This window comes from Arvicanthis niloticus, chromosome 18, assembly GCF_011762505.2.
Source record: "Arvicanthis niloticus isolate mArvNil1 chromosome 18, mArvNil1.pat.X, whole genome shotgun sequence".
NCBI classification, from domain to species: domain Eukaryota; kingdom Metazoa; phylum Chordata; class Mammalia; order Rodentia; family Muridae; genus Arvicanthis; species Arvicanthis niloticus.
Window position 1 is genome coordinate 23,039,000 of NC_047675.1, and position 16,562 is coordinate 23,055,561.

The 16,562-nt window shown below is 43.6% G+C and overlaps 1 protein-coding gene across 7 annotated transcripts in view; it reads right to left on the reverse strand.

Annotated features, from left to right (window-relative positions):
- Positions 1-16,326, reverse strand: part of Cnot1 (CCR4-NOT transcription complex subunit 1) — an 89,117-nt gene extending 72,791 nt beyond the window's left edge. For 6 of the 7 annotated variants that reach the window (XM_034522453.2, XM_034522455.2, XM_034522451.2 and 3 more), the window contains exon 1: positions 16,168-16,302. The gene's annotated coding sequence lies outside the window, so the exon portion shown is untranslated. Of the gene's footprint in view, positions 1-16,167 lie in introns of all 7 variants that reach the window. The other variant, XM_034522454.1, reaches the window with a different exon arrangement.
- Between the last annotated feature and the right edge of the window lie 236 nt (positions 16,327-16,562).

The following is a 16,562-nucleotide window of genomic DNA, read 5'->3' on the forward strand; positions in this document are numbered from 1 at the left end:
TTCTCCAAGAGCAACATGAGGCTCGTAACCACCGGGCCCAAATTCATGAAAAGTGAACCTTTATTTTTAAATGTCTTAACAGTAATGAAATATTTATCACCCTAATAATCCTGAACCTTGAAATTTGATTAAGACTGTACTCCTGGAATTGGAGAGATGGCTCAGAGGTTGAGGGCACTGACTCTGCTCTTCCAGGATTTGACTTAATTTCTAGTGCCCACATGGCACCTGACAACTGTCTTAACTCCAAGATCTGACAGCCTCACAACAGACACACATACAGACGGGACACCAATGCACATAAAATAGTGGTTGTTTTTTTTTTTTTTTTTTTTTTTTTTTTTTTTAAAAAAAAAAGACTATTTCTTTCCTACTAAGTGTGGTCCATAAGCCTATAAATCCTAAGGCAGGAAAATCAGTTCAAAATTATCCTTGACTACATGACAAGTTCAAGGCAAATGTGGCTACATGACACCTTGTCTCAAAAACTGCAAAAAGACTATTTTGCCAGATACATTCCCCCCTAAATGTTTTTCACCAGAAAAAAATTACGAAAAAGATACCTTAGTGGAGGAATGCTTGCCTTGTACATAACACAGGGGCCTTAGGTTGAATCTGCAGGGTTTGTACACACAGTACTACTAACTATCACCATATAAAGACAGCTATTAAAATGAAGTAAGGGGCTGGAAAGATGGCTCAGGAGCTAAGATCACTTGTTGCTCTTCCAGAAGACTAGTGTTTTCACTCCCAGTCTCCCCACAATTGGGCTGGTCACAACTACCTGTAACTTCAGAATACCTTCTGCCCTCTTCTAGTCTCTACAAGGGCAAGTGGGCAATCTACAATGGCAAGCGGGCAAGCATGAACAGGAGCCCGTACATACCCTCACATGTGTGCGCTTGCGTGTGTTCTCTCTCTCTCTCTCTCTCTCTCTTGCGTGTGTTCTCTCTCTCTCTCTCTCTCTCTCTCTCTCTCTCACACACACACACACACACACACACACACACACACACACACACACACACACACCAATCTTTCTAAAAATTAGGACCAGGTGAGAGGTAGGCCTATCTGTGAGCTCTATGTCTGGTCTGCAGACAGCTTGAGAACCATGTGGGTGCTTGGAATTGAACCCAGCATAAAACACTACCAATCACAGCTCTCACTACCCCCATCTCCCACATAGATCCTGGTTTGATCCAAGAAATGGGATCTATGTCACCTATGACAACACTGACACCTCCCCTCCCTCCAAACTACCCATTACTTATTCTGTTGACCCCACAGAATCCCTTTGACTTCCTTTACTTGCCTTAGTTCTCACGTTAAGAGACCTCAGCCTTCTCTTTTCTTCTCTGTATTCAGTTTCTTGGTAATCTACTTTAGTCTATAATATTAAAAACTATCTACAGCATTAATTCTCCAATTCTACCTCCAGCTCGAGCCCCTATTATGATGTCCAGATATTTATTAAATAATTCCGATAACACACAGTATGTTTTAAAAATAAAACAAAGCCCTGATCTTCCCTCACTGTTTTATTTACCTGTTTGCAAAGTCTTACCAATCTTAACCGAAACTATTTTCTCTTAAATTATTCATAACAAGATCTTAAACTACCTCCACTCCCTACCATCCTGCTCCTACCATCTTTAAATTTGATAATCTAAAGAGCATCTTGTCTCTTGCCAGAATTACTGATATACACGTGTAACTAATCTCTCAGGTCCTGGCTACTGTGCTCTCTATAGTTAGTTTATTGATATAACCAGAGAGAAATGTTTTCTGTGGATATGTGTAAGTCAGGGGTGAAGTCAAGATATCTTCCTCTATTTTCCCCTTTTGAGGGGACTGGGCTCTCTCAATTGAACCTGGAACTCGAATTATGCTAAATTTCTGGGCCAGCAAGCCCCCATTGGATAGCAGACCAAACGCCTAGCTGGAGATCCAGACTCAGGTCATCATGGTTACAGGGCAGCACTTTATCCACCAAGTCATCTTCTTAGCCCTAAAAAACCTTGAAAAACCATGAACATGAAAAAATTCACAAGTTACCCTGTGCCAGGTATGTTGGCACATACCTTTAATCCCAGAACTCAGAGGCAGAGGCAGGTGAATCTGTGAGTTCAAGTCCAGCTTGTGGGGCTGGTGAGATGGCTCAGCGGTTAAGAGCACTGACTGCTCTTCTGGAGGTCATGAGTTCAAATCCCAGCAACCATATGGTGGCTCACAACCATCTGTAATGAGATCTGATGCCCTCTTATGGGGTGTCTGAAGACAGTGACAGTGTACTTACATATAATTAATAAATAAATAAATAAATAAATAAATAAATAAATTGTCAAGTCCAGCTTGTGGTAGTCAGCTTTGTCTTTCAACCACTAAGTTGGGTCTTAGGTGGATCTCAGGGTCAAAATCAGACTTGGCAGTAAGTACCTTTAGCCACTAAGCCATCTCACTGGCCCATGAATTTTAATTAATGTAAATTTTAATTTACCAGCTTCTATAGTATATACTAACTTCCAGTAAAACTCTAGCCCCATAAATGTATCCATAACTTAGATTACAACATTTTGCTCTACTGTATCTGCTCTAAATACTGTAATAAAAATAGAAAGCTACAAACACTGCTAACAAGCTCTCCAACTGACATTTTCTTTAACTATTTTGTTTGTTTTGGGGGGCCAATTGCTTAGTTTTGGGGTGTTTTTTCTTTTTTTTTTTTTTTTTTGCTTTGTTGCAATTTTTAATTTTTTAAAAACTACTTAATAGGTTTTGAGACGGGACTACTTCATGGCTCCTAGAACTCACTCTGCACACCCTGCCCGCCTCAAACTCGGAAACCTGCCTGCCTCTGCCTTGTGAGGACTGGGGTTTGTGTTACCAACGAGTAATCTTTTTTAACTTATTTTTATTTCATGCATGGATGTTTCATTTGCTTGTATGACTGGGCACCACAGGTGTACAATGCCCTTAAAGGCCAAAAGGTGTCAGATTCCCTGAAACTAGAGTTACAGATGGGTTGTGAACTGCCACGTGAACCCAGACCCTCGGGAATCTCAATCACTGAGCCAGCTCTTGGGCTAGGCTGGGCTAATGAAATACTTGCTGACAATCTGAGTTCAACTCCCTGCAAAAGAGGATGGAAGAAAACCAGTTCCTGAAGGTTGTCCTGAATCCCACAAACAGGCCACAACATACACAAATATTTAAAAAATAAGCAAAACCAAAACCTTAAAGGAGAACACTCAAAGGGGGCTAAGAGAGATGACCTAGCAATTGAGAATGCATAGAGCAGGGCTGGAGAGATGGCTCAGCAGTTAAGAGCACTGGCTGCTCTTTCAGAGGTCACGAGTTCAATTCCTAACACCCACATGGTAGTAGGATCTGACACCCTCACATAGACATAACTGGCAAAAACACCAACACACATCACATGACCTAAAAATAAGTTATTAAAGATATCAAAACAAAATAAAACAAAACAAAACAAAAAAAAAAAAAAAAAAAAAAAAAAAAACACCGAGGAAACCCTGTCTTGAAAAAACAAAACAACAAAAAAGGACATGGAGGACCTTAGCTTAATTCCTAGCATCCACACCAGGCAGTTCACAACTCTCCCTATGGCCTCCTACAGGCACCTGCACTAATATAACACACAACACATACACACACTTAAAAAAATAATAAGTCTCCCCCTCTCCCTTAGAAACATTTATGCATCCTTCTAAACCTCACAGGGTTTGTTGTGATTGTGCTACTAGAATAGTTACATCAGAAATAACTACCTATAGAAGACAACCACACTAGCCCTAGTTCAAGGCTATTTTGATCTCCTTGGCTTCCTGATTTGAATTTGAATTTGCTGTACAGGGCAAAATGGTAGGGCACTGACCACTTGCCCTGATGGCGCATTTCTGTAATATCAACATTCTACAGCAGTGGTTTTCAACTTGTGAATCCTGACCCCTTTGGCAAATTCCTATCTCCAAAAATATTTACATTATTATTAATAACAGTACCAAAATTACAGTTATGAAGTAGCAACAAAAATAACTTTATGGTTAGAGGCCACCACAACATGAGGAACTATATTAAAGGTTCGCAGCATTAAGAAGGCTGAATTTAACTCTAAGCACTGAGTTTGAGGGTACAGAGGCTACACAAGATGGTTTTGTCTTGGGCTGGAGAGATGACTCAGTGGTTAAGAGCACTGACTGCTCTTCCAAAGATCCTGAGTCCAATTCCCAGCAATCAGATGGTGGTTCACAACCATCTGCAATGGGGTCTGATGCTCTCTTCTGGTGTGTCTGAAGAGAGCAATGGTGAATACCAAAAAAAAAAAAAAAAAAAAAAAAACTGACTCAAAATAAAGACACCCACAAAAAGAAACAGCACTAATATGTCACAGCAATATTACACAAGTCAGCTATTACCTGAACAGTAATTGGGGGGGGGGGGGGTTGGATTTCGAGACAGGGTTTCTCTGTGTAGTCCTGGCGTCCTGGAACTTACTCTGTAGACCAGGCTAGCCTCGAACTCAGAAATCCGCCTGCCTCTGCCTCCCAAGTGCTGGGATTAAAGGCGTGCGCCACCACTGCCTGGCGAACAGTAATATTTTTAAGTAAATGAAAGATACGACTATTCAGTGGGCTGAAGATATTACTCAGCGATAGAGGACTGGTCTAGCCCACAAAAAGCCCTGGGTTTGGTCCCCAGCAATGTCTTTCCTCCCCCTCCCTTAAAAGAACAAACAAACCAAAAAAAGACAATAAAAAGCAAAATAGTAATCACAGAAGATAAAGACATTTTGAGTAATTCTCCAAAAACAGCAGGAATAACCAAGAATTCCACTGGCATATAAAGATTATCTGCAGTCCACAGAACTTTATCCAACAGGCAAACACTCACTTTGTGCTTGTAGAACGAAAAGCTTAAGAAAGCACATTCACATTTCCACTGGAGAATACCACCCAAAAGAAGAGTTTCTTAAACATTAGTTAACAAATAATCATAGCTAATGTTAATGTAAACCATCCATGTTGTTATGGGAAAAGCTGCAGAACTCTGAATAGCAGGATCCCATTTTGATTGTGTGTATGGTTTTTTAAAGTAGTAAATAAAAAAAAAAAAAAAGCTACCAAGCACAACTAAGTTTGTAAGACCAAAGAAAAATGTGGTCTTCATTAAGTGATTACACAAAGAGACTTTCACTTAAAATCCTCTGAGAAAGGCAATCTTTCTAATAATATACATACTTCCAAGTGTCCAGTAACATATAAAATATTGTTAACTGCAATACTTGTCAGCAAAAGAATACCTAATGGGCTGGAGAGATGGCTCAGCGGTTAAGAGCACTCTTCTTCCAAAGGTCCTGAGTTCAATTCCCAGCCAAGCACATGGTGGCTCACAACAATTTGTAATGGGATCCAATGTCTTCTTCTGGTGTGTCTGAAGACAGCTACAGTGAACTCATATAAAAAATAAAACTAGAGAGGGGAAGGGAGAAGGAGGAAGAATATCAATGAATAGGAGAATACCCATGAGGTCTGGAGAGATGGCTTAGCAGTTAAGAGCACTGACTGCTCTTCCAGAGGTCCTGAGTTCAATTCCCAGCAACCACATGATTGCTCACTACTATCTATAAAGGCATCTGATGCCCTCTCCTGGCCCACAGTAGTACATGCAGATAAAGCACTCATAAAATAAATCTAAAAAATACCCATGAGTGACAGATGAACACAAATTCTGGGAGATATATATATATATGCATGCATATATGCATATTTGGAGTATACACCACTCTTTATATACACACAGAGTCATGCTTTTGCAAAAAGCTAGATAACTAAAGAGTATAAAACAAATAGCTGGCTGGGCAGTGGTGGAGCACACCTTCAATCCCAGCACTTGGGAGGCAGAGGCAGGTGGATTTCTGAGTTCGAGGCCAGCCTGGTCTACAGAGTGAGTTCCAGGATAGCCAGGGCTACACAGAGAAACCCTGTCTCGAAAAACCAAACAAATGGCTAAGAAAGGCGTGGAAGAGGTAAATCAGAAACATACTAATTAAACATGAGCTAGGCTGGCAGAGATACACACCTGCAATACCAATACTCTGGAGGCAGACAGAAGGGTGGTTATAGATTTGCATACCTTCTTTCGGTAGGCCCAGTGGATATATTCAATTTCTAGGTTGGTAAAACACAACCTGGTAAGGTCTCTTTCTCTGTGTATCTAAAGATAGATAGATAGATCGATCGATCACTAGTAGCTTAGACTGACAGGCAATTTCTTCCCACTTCAGTCTGGAGGGCAACAAAATTACAGGTGTGCATCACCATGCCCCACTGAAAGATGAGGGTTTTTTAAAAAGGGAAACAAATAGCTGGAGAACTGTCTCAACAGTCTTTTTTATTATTATTATTTAATTATTGTTTTATGTGTATGGGTTTTGCCTGCACATATACCTGAATACCATGTGTGTCCTAGTAGCCAAGAAGGACAGGATAGGGTATCGGATTCCCTGAACTGCAGTTACAGATGGTTGTGAGCCACCATGGAGGTGCTGGGAATTGAACCTGGGTTCTCTGAAAGAGCAGGCAGTGCTCTTAACCTCTGAGCCATCTCTCCAGCCCCTGTCTCAACAGTCTTAAGAGCAGTTGTTGAGGACGCTTAAGTCTATTCCTAGCACATAAATGGTGGTGCTCAGAACCACCCATAAACTCCAGTTCCAGAGGATTCAACATCCTCTTCTGATCTGAGGGCACCTGGCACACATGGAAAAGATACATACTTGCAGGCAAAACATTCATACAAAGTAAATACATCTTTAAAAAAAAAAAAACAATGTAGTCAAAATCTGAAACTGTTTTGTCTCTAAGGCTCATTCAAGAGATGTCTTTAGTTATACTTTCATGTATCAATAAGGTTACTGGTAACATGATGTATCACCAGCCACAAGGGCCAAGTGTTGTGCCACACACCTTTAATCCCAGCTCTCAGGAAAAAGGCAGGAGGATGAGTTCAAGGCTGTTTTGATCTACATAGTTCTAAACAGCCAGGACTACATGAGACCCTGTCTCAAAAAACAAACCAAAAGATACACAACTGAAGACAGGGTCCCAACAGTAATCTTAATAATTCATGAGGCCAAGGGGCTGGAGAGATGACTCAGAGGTTAAAAACCACTTGCTGCTCTTACAGAGGACCTTGGTCTAGTTCCTGGCACCCATATGGTAGTTCACAACCATCCTTACCTCTAGAGAGTACCAGGCATAATATAACACACACAAAACATTCACACTCATAAAATAATTAGATTTTTTTTTACAAAAAAGTTCAGGCTACTAGGAGGCTTGGGAGGGGCAGGTGCCTTAGGTTTAGAGCCAGTATAGAGAAAGTAAAAGAAGTTTATCAGATTATAATATGCTAAGCACTGTGGCCAAATGTAGTGACACACACCTTTAACCCCAGCACCCCAGAGGCAGAAGTGGATGATGGGAGTTCTGTAAGCTGGAACCCAGCCAAAAACCAGATCCAGGCCAGATGGGGCTAGAGAGTGAAACCCTTTCTCTGAAATTTAAAAAAAAAAAAAAGAAAAAAAAAGTGTGTGTGTGTGTGTGTGTGTTGGAAGGTAGAGATTAGTCACTAAAACCAAAGACAGGTAAGGACTCAAAAAGGCTACCTACATACAAATATTTCAAACTAGGTTAGTATAGTTAAAGAAATTAATGTCAATTATTTTGATCACCAGAGATAAACTAAAACCTCACTTGGTGCTGAAGAGATGGCTCAGAAGTTAGAAGCCCAGACTGCTCTTATAGAGGACCAGAGTTCTGTTCTCAGCACCCACATAAGGCCTTCTACTAATCCAGATCCATGGGAACTCTTCTGGCTCCACAGGTACCAGCACTCACATGCATATGTCAACACTGATATGTAGTAACACTTTCAAGTAACTACGATGTGTATTTGCTTGAAAAAGAAAGGGGTACATTCTCAGAAATACCCCAGGCAAAACATGAATGTATGTACTGCATCGGTACCTATTAGCCCAGCTTAAAAAGGACAATTACATAAATGTAAAAAAGTATCAACCATATGCATCCAAAAACACTGGCCTTTTGAGACAGCAGATCTAGCATTGGCCTTCAACTCATGTACCCCAGGCTCATCTCCAATGTGTAATCCATGCACATCTCAGCCACTCGGGTAGATGGGATTACAGCCATGTATCTATCTATCATCATATTCAGCTTCAAAAATTAAGTGCTCTAGTCAAACAGGATGCCTCCGCAGTAAAAGCACTAACAGTGCAATGAGAGAACAGCCTCTCTTAAGCAGTCCTCTGACTTCCACTATGTATGCCATGGCACATGCATAGTGTTCTTGAGCCTGTAAAATGGCTTACAAAGTACTTGCCACAAAGCATGAAGCACTAAGTTTGTTACCTGGGAGCCACATGGTGAAGCGAACCAACCCTACATGCTATCTCTGACCTCCACAAGGACACTGGAGCTGGCAGAGTACCTCCCCCACTAAAAAATAATAAAACATTTTGAATGTTTAAAAATTCTATTCTTGGGCTTAGAAATGCCCAGTGTCAGAAATATTTTTTGGAAGGCTGGGACAATGTGCACAATGGTTGAAAGCACTTGCTTCTCTCAGAGGATACAAATTGTTTCCCATATCAGGTGGCTGGCTCACAACTACCTGTAACTCCAGCTCCAGGGGATCCAACACCCCTGTCCTCTACAGTCAGAAACACAGACACACAATCTTTAAAAAAAAAAAAAAACACAGCTGGGGAAATGACTACATGGGTAAAGCACTTGCTACATAAGCATTCGGACCTGAGTTTAAATCCCCAGAGCCCACACACATAAAGCTGAGCATAGTAGCAGGTGTCTGTAATCCCAATGCTCCTACAGCAAGATGGTAGAGGTGAGAAATCCCCTGAAGCTCCCTGACCAGATAGCCTACCTAGCATAATGTAACAGTAATGAAGAGTCTCTGGCTCAAAGTGAAAGGAAAACACTGACACCCACAGTTCTTCCTGACTACATTACCTTCAAGCACACTATCGTGTACAAAGACAGTGTGTCTCAGTGCCTCTGTGTGTGTGTGTGTGTGTGTGTGTGTGTGTGTGTGTCTTCCTTCCTCCCTCCACGTCCCTGGAAAGGAAACCTGGACCTGGGATGCCACACTTTTTCTCAGGCTGTTGTTGAAAAGAAAGCAGATGTTCCGAACAAGTGCTTATCAAAAGCAGCCCATGTACTTTCAAAACAAGAGGACCTTCCTTGGAGAAAATGGCTCCCTCAGTACAATAAAAATACTGGTCTACCCTTCAAGATGCCCTCTCACTGCTAAGACTCCATCTGAGGGACAAGCCTGTTGAGTGTGGTGACCAAAATGAATAAATATGCAGAGAACCACAGTCATTCATCAGGATTACCTAAACTACATCTAAAAACACAATTCAAGAAATGCCACAAGAACACATCTGTGCACCTGTCTCCTGCTTCAAGAACATGCAGATAAAGGTTTGGAGAGATGGCTCAGTGGTTAAGAACAATGGCTATTCTTCCAAAGAACCTGGGTTTTATACACAGCACCCATGAGGCATGAGGCAGCTTCTTAACTGAGTTAACTCCAGTTTTAGGGATGATGCCCCCCCCCCCTTTTCTGGTCTTTAAGAGCAGCAGACACACATGCACAAAACACTCATACAAATAAAAATAAAATAAAAAAAATACTACTACATTGTTTGCTTTTAGTTGTTAAAGACCGTGCAGTCATCACTATGGGTGAATGTAGACCCCTGAGCAAGGTATGTATTTCAACCTATTCAGTACTAAGAAGCAACTGTATACAGCTAGACATGGTAATGTACACGCCTTTAATCCTGGAACTGAAAGAGAGAAGCAAATGGATCTCTGAGTTTGAGGACAGCCTAGTCTACAAGGTAAGTTCCAGCCAGGGCTATACAGAGAAACCTTGTCTCTGGGAACTGAAGAGATGGCTCAGTGGTTAAGAGCACTGCCTGGCTCTTCCGGACGTCTTGAGTTCAAACCGGACATCTTGAGTTCAAACCGGACGTCTTGAGTTCAAACCGGACGTCTTGAGTTCAAACAACCACATGGTGGCTGACAACCATCTGTAATGGGATCTGATGCCATCTTCTGGTGTGTCTGGAGGGACTGACATTGTACTCACATACATAAAACAAATAAATCTTAGAGGGGGGAGAGAGAAAAGAAAGGAAACCTTGTCTCTGGAAAATACAAAAACAAAAGAAAAGTAATCTGAAAGGACTATGGCTAACTCCCCAAAACACAATTTAAAAAACAAAACCAGCCAGGCAGTGGTGTCGTGCTTGGGAGGCAGAGGCAGGCTGATTTCTGAGTTCGAGGCCAGTTCGAGGCCAGCTTTGGTCTACAGAGTGAGTTAGCCAGGACTATACAGAAAAACCCTGCCTGGGGGGTGGGGAGGGAGCAAAGCCCAAGGGTATCCCTCCCTCCCTTGCAGCCGCTCCCACCATCAAGACTTCTCAACAAACACTTTAGAAGCAAACTAGACACTGTGAAACATGCCTTTAATCACAGCACTCAAAAGGCAAAGGTAAGTCTACTAGTCTACACAGTGAATTCCAAGACAGCCAGGGGTCCAAATTAAGTTCCTAATCCCCTCACCCCAAAAAGACAAAGGGATACATGGTGGTGCAGTCGCACCCCTGTGCCCAGGTGACCTAAGGCAGTAAGGTTCCAGTTGTAGGCCAGGAGAAACTAAATCAAAGCAAGACTATCTCAAACAAAGAGGAGAAAGAGGGGAGAAGGAAGGCTTGAGACTGTAGCTGGAGGTAGCACAGTGCTTACTGCTTAACAGAGGACTCAGACTCACCTATAACTCCAGCTTCAGGGGTTCTAGTCTTCTCATCATGCACATACATACACACAGGCAAACACTTCACATATATTCTTAAAAAAAAAAAAAAAAAAAAAAAAGGACAAGACAGTATGATGGTACATGCCTATAATCCCAGCATGTGGGAAGAACATTCCAACTCGGAGGTCAGCCTGCTCACATCACAAATTCCAAATTAGCCAGAGCTATACAAGGTGGCTCTATTTCCACAAAGAAAATTTACATGGTGAGCTGGTTAAAAGCTACCCACACATGAATGACTTGAATTCGAATCTCCAGAACTCACAGTAAAAGCTGGGAACTGTAGTGCCAGTCATAATCCTGGTGAAGATAGAATCTCAGATTTTGTGGGCCAGCTGGCCAGACATAGGCAGTAGAAAAACAACGCAGACTGTTAAACAAAGTAGGAAATGAAGGCCAGCCCTTGAGCTTGTCTTCTGACAGCCACACTAATGCCAAGGCCATCTGTGCCTGCATTTACAATCTCTGTTGTGTTCTTCAAAGTATCTATCACTCAATATCTAATGTAATCAGGTGATCATCTCACACACACACACACACACACACACACACACACACACCATACACAAAGTTTGAGACAGCCTCTCATTTTGCATCCTCATGTTGGTCTACAACTCAAGATATTACTATCTCAGCCTCCTTGGTGAATGGATTACAGACATAACATCACACCCTACAGTTTATTATCTCATTAATTCAATCTTCAGGAATTGCATTTTAACAAGTCTAACAAAGTTAAGCCACATCCTACAAGTTGAGCTTCCCACAATGAAAAATGAAATGTTTCGGTTTTGATTTTCGAAGCTAGGATCTTAGTGTGGAGATCCCATAGTAAGAGATCCTCATCTTACTATAGAAATCTGGTTTCCCAAAATAGGATCTTACTACGGGTTTTCCTGCCTTGGCTTGAAATTTACCTGTCGTATTTGTGTATAACCCATGCCAGAGCAAACATGTGAAGATCAATGGACAACTTTGTAGAGTTAGTTCTTCTCCCACTTTACCCAGTAAACCATCTCCAAGCCCCAGAAATGAACTTCTTAAACCTACGATGCTCTACCTTTCCAGAGGCTGCTTGAAGAAATCATAACACAGGATCTTAGGTTAATTACTACCTTCTCAAAAACATTTTTCAATGAATGACTTTTATTTGCTTTGCTATATTCTTACAAATATATATTAACATAAAAAACTAGGCACAGTGAAGATCACTTTGGCCTTTGAAACATGCTTAAGGACCTCAAGCCAGCCCAATCTGGTGGCTAGCACCTTTTATCCCAACACCTGAGAGCTGGGTCACTGTGAGATCAAGGCCAGTACAGTCTACTGTTAGTGCAATAGTGAGACCCTGACTCAGATGTAAAAAAAAAAAAAAAAAAAAAAACAAAAACAGTGAGGTGCCTTGATGGGAAAAGCCTAATAACCCGAGTTCAATTCTCAGGACCCACCAGATGATTACTGACTCCTACAAAGTTGTCTTCTGGCTTCCAAACCTGCATATGTAATAAAACTGTGAACCAACAGAAAAGCATTGTTGGGCTTCCTATAAATAAAATCTTAACAAATATTCACTGGGAGCTAAGACTGTAGTTTAGCAGCAGAAAATTCCCTAGTATATGCTAGATCCCAGATACCATGCCCAGAACCACAGAAAAAAAACCTCATTGGGATTCACTTTGAAAACAGGAAAATGTACTCGGTGTCATTTAAGAAGTGTTTCAGCTAATTCCCCTCCCCCCCACTCCCCCACCCTCCGCTTGAGACAGGATCTCCTGTACCAAGGCTAACTATGAGTTGAAGACGGCCTTGAACTCCTGATCCTTCTGCCTAAGCCTCAGTGCTGGAGTTACCAGGCCTGAGTCACTAGGCCTATCATTTCAGCTAATTCTTTTTTTTTTTTTTTTTTTTTTTTTTTGGTTTTTCGAGACAGGGTTTCTCTGTTTAGTCCTGGCTGTCCTGGAACTCACTCTGTAGACCAGGCTGGCCTCGAACTCAGAAATCCGCCTGCCTCTGCCTCCCAAGTGCTGGGATTGAAGGTGTGCACTACCACCGCCCGGCCTTGGTTGGTTTTTCGAGACAGGGTTTCTCTGTATAGCCTTGACTGTTCTGGAACTCACTCTGTAGACCAGGCTGGCATCGAACTCAGAAATCTACCTGCCTCTGCCTCCCAAGTGCTGGGATTAAAGGCATGCACCACCACTGCCTGTCCAGCTAATTCTTTATGAGTGAAAACTTTTGTTCTTGGGACTCAGTGGTTAAGACAAGAAGGCATACTTACATACACATATATCTTTTATTAAAAATATACCAAAACATGCCAGGTGGTAGGAAACCTTTAATCCCAGAGCTTGGGAGGAAGAAGGAGGAGGATCTCTGAATTTGAGGCCTGCCTGGTATACAAACTGAGTTAGTTCCAGGACAGCCAGGGATACACAGAGAAATTCTGTCTCTAAACAAATAAATAAAACAAATTAGTAATAAACCCAAAATAAAGTGATAGCATACACCTGCAATTTCAGCATTTGAGAACAGCAAGATGACAAGTCCAACATTAGCCTGTGCTTCATAATGATTCCTTGGGGGTTGGGGTGAAAGAAAAAGGGCAAAACAAAACTCAGGGGAACACCTTTTGTAAGGTCTTGTGTTCAAGCCCCAACAAAGCATACAGAGTGTGAGTGTGTGTCAGCAAACATGCCATTTCAAAGGGGTAGATAGTATTTTTGTTAATTCAAGAAGCATCAAATGGGGACAAGTGCAGTACACTAGTGAGAAGAGGTATTTGCCACGGAGCCTGACAACCTGCATTCTATGCTTGGGGCCCAAAAAGAAGAGTAACCACTACCTAAAGTTGTCCTGTAACCTTGATATAAGTACTGTGGCCAAGTACTCACCATAACAACATAAATCCACTCGCACAATAAATGTGTTTTAAAGAGACAAAACACGGTTAGGAGACATGGCTTCAGCAAGTCAAGAGAGCCCTTGCTGCTCTTACAGAGGTCCCAAGTTACCAAGACCCATACCATATGGGTAGTATAGGTTCCAAACCACCCATAACCCCAGTTCCAAGGGATCCAATGCCCTCTTCTGAACTCTTCAAGTACCAGGCATGCACATGGCACACATATGACCAAATACACAGAAAAGTAATAAAATAAAAAGTCACCAAAAAAAATAAATAAAGCCAACTTCTAAGACTATAATCGTTAAGGGCCTCAAGATGGCTCAGAAGGTAAAAGCGTTTGCCACACAAGCATGAGGACAATGATCCATCCTTGAAATTCAAGGAAGAGTCAGAATACTGACTCCTGAAATTTATTCTTTGACCTCCACACATGAGCTGTGGCACAAGAATGCTAAACTCACTCACTCACTCACTCACTCACTCACTCTCACTCAGTGTGTGTATGTGTGTGTGTGTGTGTGTATTATTCAACAAATTTTAATCTTGGATTTAAAAAAAAATACTTCCAGGTCTTAGTGATCAGGATCCTCCCCACCCTGCCTTTGTTTTTTTCCACTGTTTTTGTTGAGACAAGGTTTTAATATGTAGCCTAGGCTGTAAAAAAAAATCATGAGCTTCATGCCCCATTCTGTACTGCTGGGAAGAAGCCCGTGTCACCGCACCCAGCTAAAGGTCAGGGGGTTTTTTTGTGCCTCAATTCTAGACTTGCTTCCACTAAACAGCTAGGCCCAGGTAAAAAAGAACCAAATTTCCAAGTCAGCCCCTCTGCCTGCAAACAGAACCTTTACTAACATGCTCCCCTTCAGGGGAGGGCACTGCTTGCTATCACCAGCCCATTTTTCTGCAATGGGACAACCATCAGCAATGCCCTCAACAATCACTTAAAACAAATCCCATTTATAACTCCACCATTTTCACACATGTATCCCTACTCCTTTTCCAAGGAGAGAGGTCACCAGGGAAATGCTGCCATTGTCTCTAATAAGGAGTACACTTACTCAATTATTGGCTGATTGCTGTTGGGTTTTTTGTTTTTTGGTTTTTTTTTTTTAATCTTCATTATAATCACAAGGGATCGAACTGCAACAAAACAGGTAGGGAAACTCAAGTACTGTTACTCGGTTTGGAATAGAGAGAGAGGGGAAAAAAAAACAAAACCAAACCAGGCCCCAACGAAACTCGACATCTGGGGCTAGAGCTCACAGATACAAGGCCTGCCTGGACTAAAGGTCCACGGAAGGTGGGAGTGTAATCTTTGTCGAGGTGATTTCAGGGGGAACGTTGACCTCTCCATCAAGTTTGATTTTCCATACACCACTTTGAAAAGCACTTTTTAAAAACCTACAAAGTACTCCTCCTGCAAGTAACGTCTGTGAGCACAGGTGGGTGAACTCCCAGACCTGGTGGCATGGCCAAATGTGTTTGTTTAGCCTTAGGCTTTAAACCTCTCCAAGACCTGCACCAACTACAAGAACTGCAAGCATTCAGCTCACTTGGTGGGCATCTGCCGGGGGGCTGCCGGGGGAGGGGCGGCCAGACAGAACCAACACTGACGACGGCACAGGGACCTAGGTGACTTCAGCGGGGGACCGACTTGTTAGAAAGTGCGAGCGCCTTGGGCGCGCGAGTGAAACAAAAAAAACCTGTGGCGAGAAGTAACACGGAAGTGCTCGCTCCCGCCCGCCCCTCCCACCGCCAGCCACCAGAAAGCGGGGGGCTTGACAACGTGCTGGGGGGCCAAGGAGGAGAGTGAGTCCCCGGGAAGCCCGACGAGTCGGCGGCAACTCCAAACCCGTCCCCCGCCCGCCGAGGACCTAGGCCGCGGGCGCCCGTGCCCATCGTCCCTCATCCGAGAGCCCGGGAGAAAAGGGGCAGTTGAGGAGCTCGTGCGCTCAGAGGAGGGTGCAGCCAGCGCGCGCGGCGAGCCGAGGCCCTGGGATCCGAACTGCCACCTCCGCCGCCATCCTCGAAGCCTCCAGGCCCCAGGCCGAGCCGCTCCGGGGCTCACCCGCGCCCGGCGCCCGGAATCCAGAAACGTGCGCACCGGTCTCCCCTCTCCGGAGAGTAAAGCCGCCGCGAGCGGGCCGAGTCCGTCCCCTCCCGCCTGGCTCCACGTCTCCGTCTCGGCTGCCCGAGTCCCGACGCTCCGGGAAAGGTTTCAAGTGGTCCGTGGTCCACCCCCGGTACCGCTCCCACCCGGACCCGCGTCCCGAGCTTGACACCCCCAGCCTCCGCCACCCCCAACCCCGCCTCACCTCAGGCGGCTCCGGCAGCGCTGGACACAGGAAACTCCTGGGTCCTCGACTCCGGCTCTCCTCGACCCCCCTCTTCGGTTAACTCCGCTTGTTTCTCGACAAAATGGCGCCCGAGGTCGCGCGCTCACGTCGCGGCCTTTCCCCTCCCAGTTCCCATTTCACCATTCGCTGCCCGCTGGTGGAGGGATGGCCCTAACGCCAGCCAATGGCCGCACGCTGTCCGCAACGGCCGTCCAATCGCTGACGGGTACCCGCGGATTTAAACCAATCACACACTAATCACTCGCAGAAGTCGAGGAAGAAACCAGGCTCCTGCTAGCAACTACCAATCCAGACTCCTATTTTGCGGGCTCAGGCCAATTGCCGCTCATCAGCCCTAAGGGACTGGGTCCGAG